Here is a 6,156-nt window from a genome sequence, read left to right as displayed (position 1 = left end):
GGAAAGAGAAAAGCCCCTCAACGTGATTCGTCCCACCCCACGAGGTTCCCAGCCAGCTGGGGTTGTGGGCGGATGCACCGCAGCCTCCCGGGGTCCAGCTTCACCGGAGCAGCACCTTCCACTGTGCACAAGCCCCCTGGAGCCCAGCTCCCTGCACCTTCGTGCAGAGCTCCAAGATGCCACATCTGTGGCCAGCACAGCGTGCCGCTCCAAGCTGCTCCAAGTTTCAGGCCAGTAAGCAGCGGACACAGCCTAGCCCCAGCCCGGCAGCGCAGGAACGCCCGGAGCCGCGCTTCCTGGGCAGTGTGGCCGTGCCAGGTGTGGACTTTGGCCTGCAAGCCCCAGAGATAAGGACTGGCGGGTGGAGACGAAGCCCCGCTAGGAGGTCAGGGCAGCTGCCCTCGCTCCAGCCTTCATCAGGGAAATGGCATGTTTATGGCTCTTTGTAAAAGGCTAAACTCAGAGTTTAGGGCTGAACTCGATGCTCCCTGCCTGCTGCTCCCCATGTAGACAGGGCAGACTGCTTCTGTACTGAGTGCCCAGCCTCACTGTACATGTCCTGGCGGGACTCTACAAACGGCGCCAGCAACAGCGATGGCACCATTAGTGCGGCACAGCGCCATGTGCTAGGAGCTCACCCAGCCCTTTTGAACTCATTTTAATCCCCAACAACCCTAGGACAAGGGTCCTGCTACCTTCCTTATCTTGGAGGATGTGGATGAAGAAACTGAGGCACAGAGAGGTTAAGTAACTCGCCAAAGGTCACACAGCATTTGCCCACCCAGGAGAGACTTGACCCATGCACTCTGGTGCCAGTCTTTCCTCGTAACTAGTACACACCCTGGCTTTACTGCCCGTCCACTTGTGGGCAAGGTCACACAGGTGTGCCCTTCCGCTCTTTGTAGGAGGGCAACCAAAGCCCAACACCTGCCTGGGCCCGGCACATGTGGCCTCGGTGGCAAACCTGGGGGTTTCTCACCAGGTCTGATGGTGACTCGTCTTCAAAGGGCCGTCACGGCAGCCATGCTTCATCGCTCCTGGAGGTGACGGGGTGAGGAGACCCCTCTGTGGGGACCTTTTCTCACCCACCGGGCGCGGATGGCTCCGAGAAGGCCGCGCTGTCTTTGTGACAGAGCGCTAGCCCGCTCTTCCCGCTGCCGCCTGAGGACTGGTGCAGGTACTGGATGCTCCCAGGGATGGCTCGGCCCTGGCTGTCGTGGGAGGCGTAACTGTGCTCTCTCCTCCCCAGAGTCTCTCCCAGCGGCGCTCTGCCTTCTAGGCCTCCCCTGTGGGTCCTTCCCAGCCCTGCATTTCCTCAGTTACTCGGTCACCCCTACAGAACTGCGCGCTGCGCTCCCGGAGGACAGGACAGGGCCTTGTTCGCGACAGGATCTGTGTGCGGTCCCGCGGGTTGTAACGCGGGGCAGGCCTCTCCGTGCTGTCCACATCGCTTGCTCTCGACCTTCATGCATCCTTGCTGGAAAGCACCTGTGCAAAGGGTGTGGCTGAGGAGCCCGGGGCACCAGCCCTGCCCGCACCCATGGGGACGGTGCCCGCCTGCCCGCCTGTACTCTGTCTAGAGTTCTCTTCCTTTGTTTCTAGAAAATAATCTATAAAACTGAGTCATGCCAATCACAGAGGTTGAAGGAGTGTTATTAGTTAGACCAGAGTCGAGGAGCCCGAGTGCCCGCTCTGCATCTGTTCCTGGAGGAGGGTAAGAATGGCACCGAGGCGGGGCACTAAGAGTGAGTAACATGAGGAACACGGGTGGTCTAAGCATGCGTTTGGTAACCACTGGCAGTTCAGTGCATCTCAAACCCAAGGGCCTCTCAATGAAGTGCCAGTGTACTTGCTGTTAAAGAAAAACTGTGAGAGAGAGAGAGAAAGCACCCCCCATTGTCCACACACAGTTTCTTCTCCTCCATTCTCTTCTGGGGATCTTGAGCACACACAAATACACACACACTCAGCATGTTTTCCAAGCCACCAGGTTCAAGATTCAAATGGCACAGCCAGCCATATGGGGCCCAGCTACCTTAACTCTCTGCCCTGATTTCTTTTTTTAAATTGCCAGAGAGCAGGTAAACTGGCCAGGAGGAGCCTGAGAGGGAGAGTGAGAAAGCACCCCCTGTGAGGTGTGATCACCCACAACCCCTTTGCCATCCCTTCTCCATCCTTTCAGGACTTTGGGTATGCATACACACATGCCTGGCATGTTTTTAAGTTGCCAGAGCCAGGATTCAAACCTGTGGTCAGCGCTACCAGTGGTTATAGATCAAACTCCCATAACCACTAGACCATGAGGCCAGCTCTCATGGTACTTGTTAGACATGGTAAGGAAGGCTTTATTCCAGATCATTGCAGTCGGCGTAGGGGCCACCGTGCCTGAGTCTCCCAGTGGGAGGGAGGTTGGCTCAGCTCTGAGTGTAACGTGGGCAGGTTGTAATCCGGGGGCAGCCCAGGCTGAGAAAAGTACTGCAAGGAGACATCTGGGGTAGAATGGGTTCTGGTTAACCCAGCATGAGAGGATTCTTGCTGAAGACAGGCCAGGGTCATCAGTCATCCATCCCTGGGGGTAGCAGAGATGAAGGAACTGGGTCAGATTCCGGGGCTGAGCAAATACCGACAGTGGCAGTTCTGGCTAACCCAACAGGCAGGATTCTTTTTTTTTTTCTTCAGATTTTTGCCATAAGACATGTGCACTCACCAGAGAGAGCCAGAGGGAGGGAAACTGTGAAATCACCCCCCAGGGGAATGGCCACATGGCAGTCCCTTCTCATTCTCGTCCCGGGATTTTGTGCATACATGCGCACACGCCTAGCGTGACTTTTAAGCCACCAGGTCTGGGATTCAAACTGCAGTCGACCACATCAGAATCCAGCACCTTAACCACCATGCCACCTGCTGGACCCTTAGCAGGATTCTTTTGCCAAAACTGGATTTTCCAAGGAAGTGCACAGATGGGACCAGCCTGATTAAAGTTGGCCCAAAGAATCTTTGTCAGATGTTTGGTAGAGGTTTCTTCCTCTTGAGAAAGTGTGTTTAGGGAAAATGGCCCCTACTGGGATTTCCCCATGCAGTACTGGTATGCACATCACACCGATCTGTGTGACTGGCATCCCCAAAGTCAGGTGGTTACAGCCCACACGGCCCATGGTGTCAGCCCTCTCTGTCCATGCCCCACACCGACACAGCCTTTGACGCCAAGTCTCAAAGGATCTGTTCTTTCTGGGGCCACTCTAGGATGTTTGTGGCAACAGCAAAGCGCCTGCCCCGCTGCCCAGCCCCAGGTGCTTGTTCTCACAGGGACAGGCTACCCCTCAGGCAAGCTGCCTCCAAGCACAGGCAGGCCTGACTGCAGGGAGTTCTCTGGGAAGAAGACGTCACAGTGGTAAGGCTCTCTGTCACCATCCCTTTGCTGTTCTTCTGGGGAGGGTGTTTATTTTCTGCACATCGGGCTCTGAATTGTAGCGGGATAGCAGAGGTGCATTACAAGTAGGCTACTACGCCCGTCCCTAATCCCTCAGGACAAAAGGTGGCTTTAGGCAGCATGAATGAGGGGATGAGTTCATAGTTCTCCTGACAGCCAGAGTCCTAGGGACCAGAAAGAACAGAGGTGGAAAAACAGGAATCACAGTTGCCATCACAGACCAGGAAGTTCATGTGTACACAGCCTGCAGTTGAAGCCACCGTGTTATTACAGCCTATGAAATCAACACAGATGAGGGGCAGCTCTTCCTCCCTCCCCTGTGGCCTTGAAGAGACTCCATCCCCTCTAACTTCTCCTTAAGGGCATTTGTCACTGTGATTTTCACACACTGTTCCTTCTTCCAGGAAAACTCCATTTTCCATACCTAAGCAAGCCTTCTGTGGGGTTCAAGGAGCGTCTGATGGATCTCCCCAGTGTTTTGTAACCTGGGACCTGATTGTTCAGTGTCTGTTGTCTTTTGTCTTTGAATTGTTAAGACAGTGCATACCCAGAGTAAAAATAATCCAAACAAGATTTTTAAAAGTACAAAGAAAGTAAGAATCATCTGAAATCCCACCACTTAACATTTTGGTGAGCGTCCTTCCATAAATGCACAGAATATGTCGAAGTCACTGTATATGATTGTGCTGTCCTGTAACCTGCTTTATGCACACACAGTGTGTCATGGAGGCCTCTCAAGTCTTCAGCCAGATGCTGGTATTACCCACTACCTAAACCTGGTTACATAGTTACATGATTACACGTCTTTGCAGCGGAAAAGCACCGGTAGGCCAGCTGCATGACACAGGCAGCAGTGTGTTGGCCTGCAGTGCTGGAAGCCACACGGTTGACCGTGGGCGTGGATCCCAAAACACACCAGTTAAAATACACCAGTTATGCCCACACCCAAAATCCTGCTCGCTGGAAGGTTGGGGAGAAGAGGATCACAGAGTGACGAGACTCTAACAAGTATGCACTCTCTCTCTCTCTTGTGAAAGAAGAACGATAAACTTAAAAAAAAAAAAAATGGCCCTGAAGCCAGAAGAACTCTGAGGCATCCATCACCCCTCTTTGTATATTTAATTCTAATCATCGCTCATATTTGTGTAGTACCTTAGAACTTAAGAAGCATTTTCCTGTTACTTCATTTGATTATTAAAAAGTGAGATGATCAAAAATGAAATGCGTAATAATCATTGCACTGACAGCGGTAATATAGTCACAGCTCCATTTGTGGGTGAGTTAGTGTGTGCCAGGCTCTGTGCTGGGCCCAGTGCATGCACTGTCTCTTCTAATCCTAAGTATCCTCTCATAAAGACAATGCAACTGGGCCAGCCAGTGATGTGGTTGTTAAGGTCCTGGACCCAGTAGTTTCAAAAACACACCAGGCACATGTGCATCTATGCCCAAAATCCTCAGAGGAGAAATGAAAGGACTGCAGTGTGACCATTCCCCACAAAAGAGTGCTTCCCCACTTCCCCTCTCTCTCTCTCTGTTTCTCTGGAGAATACATGCACTCTCTAGAAAATTAAAATAAATGTTTTAAAGATAATATAACAGACGCTTAGAGAAGTTAAGTAATTGAATCAAATTTCACAGTGAATCCAGGTGGAATTCTAATCCAGATGCGTCTGACTTTAAAATTCCCTATTATCGGGCCAGCAGATGGCATCGTGGTTACGGCACTGGATATCATATGACCAACCCCATAGTTAAGTTCCAGACCTGGCAGCTTGAAAAATACATCGAGCACATGTGTATGTGCCCAGAATCCTGAGAGAAGAATAGAGAAGGGATTGCAACGTGGTCATCCCCCCTGGAGGGTGATTTCTCATTTCCCCTCTCTCTTTCTCTCTTCCTATCTCTCTCTGACAAGCAAATGCACCCAATGGGCCAAAAAATAATAAATCCTTATTATCAAGCACCATATACACTGGCTAATTGTTGATTATTACAATCTTCGTGGGGTACTTTACCAAACACTCTAACATACATTGTCAGCTCAATTATACAGGTAGAGAGATGAAGGCTAGAGAGTTCATCTGATGTCTCAGAGCCAGGGTTCTGACCATGACCAGCTCCTTTATTTTTTTGTTAAAGAATTATTTAATTTTAGGACCAACAATTGGCATAATGGCTATGTCACTGAACTCCCATGTAGTCAACCGCAGTTCGAGTCCCGGACCTGGTGGCTTAAACTCAGGCCAGGCGCGTGTGTGTGTGCGTGCCCAAGATCCCGAGAGGAGAATGGAGAAGGGACTGCAGTATGGCCATCCCCCCTAGAGGGTGATTTCTCGCTTTCTGTCTCTCTGTCTCTGTCTCTCTCTGTCTTTCTGGCAAGCGCATGTGCCCTATAGCAAAAACCTATCCAAAAAAAGATTATTTAATTTTATTTATTATTATTATTTCAATTTTGCCATCGGGCACATGCACTCACCAGAGCAAGAGAGAGAGAAAGAAAGCTGCCAAATCCAGGACTCAAACCATGGTTGCCCATGTGGAAGTCCAGTGCCCTAACCACCATGCCATCTGATGACCCAATTCTGACCATTTTCACTCAACATTTGCTGCTGTTTCCACTACACTCTACCAATCTCATCCTCTAACTAAAGGTGCTGGGGTTCGAAACTCTTCTGAGTCATCGGAAAAAGGAGTTTGTATTATGATCTTTCAAGGTCCCTTCCTGC

The 6,156-nt window shown here is 50.9% G+C and overlaps 1 long non-coding RNA gene across 2 annotated transcripts in view; it reads left to right on the top strand.

Annotated features, from left to right (window-relative positions):
- The window catches only part of LOC106735942 (uncharacterized), a 9,268-nt gene extending 4,627 nt beyond the window's left edge, over positions 1-4,641 (top strand). The window contains exons 2-3 of one of the 2 annotated variants that reach the window (XR_001371119.2): positions 983-1,714; positions 3,835-4,641. This is a non-coding gene — a long non-coding RNA (uncharacterized LOC106735942). Of the gene's footprint in view, positions 1-982; positions 1,915-3,834 lie in introns of those variants that run through there. The other variant, XR_001371120.2, reaches the window with a different exon arrangement.
- The last annotated feature ends 1,515 nt before the right edge of the window (positions 4,642-6,156 follow it).

This window comes from Tupaia chinensis, unplaced genomic scaffold (genome assembly GCF_000334495.1).
Source record: "Tupaia chinensis unplaced genomic scaffold, TupChi_1.0 Scaffold000578_2, whole genome shotgun sequence".
Taxonomy (NCBI): Eukaryota; Metazoa; Chordata; class Mammalia; order Scandentia; family Tupaiidae; genus Tupaia; species Tupaia belangeri.
The sequence above is the reverse complement of the archived record's forward strand: the minus strand, read 5'-3'. Positions and strand labels throughout refer to the sequence as shown.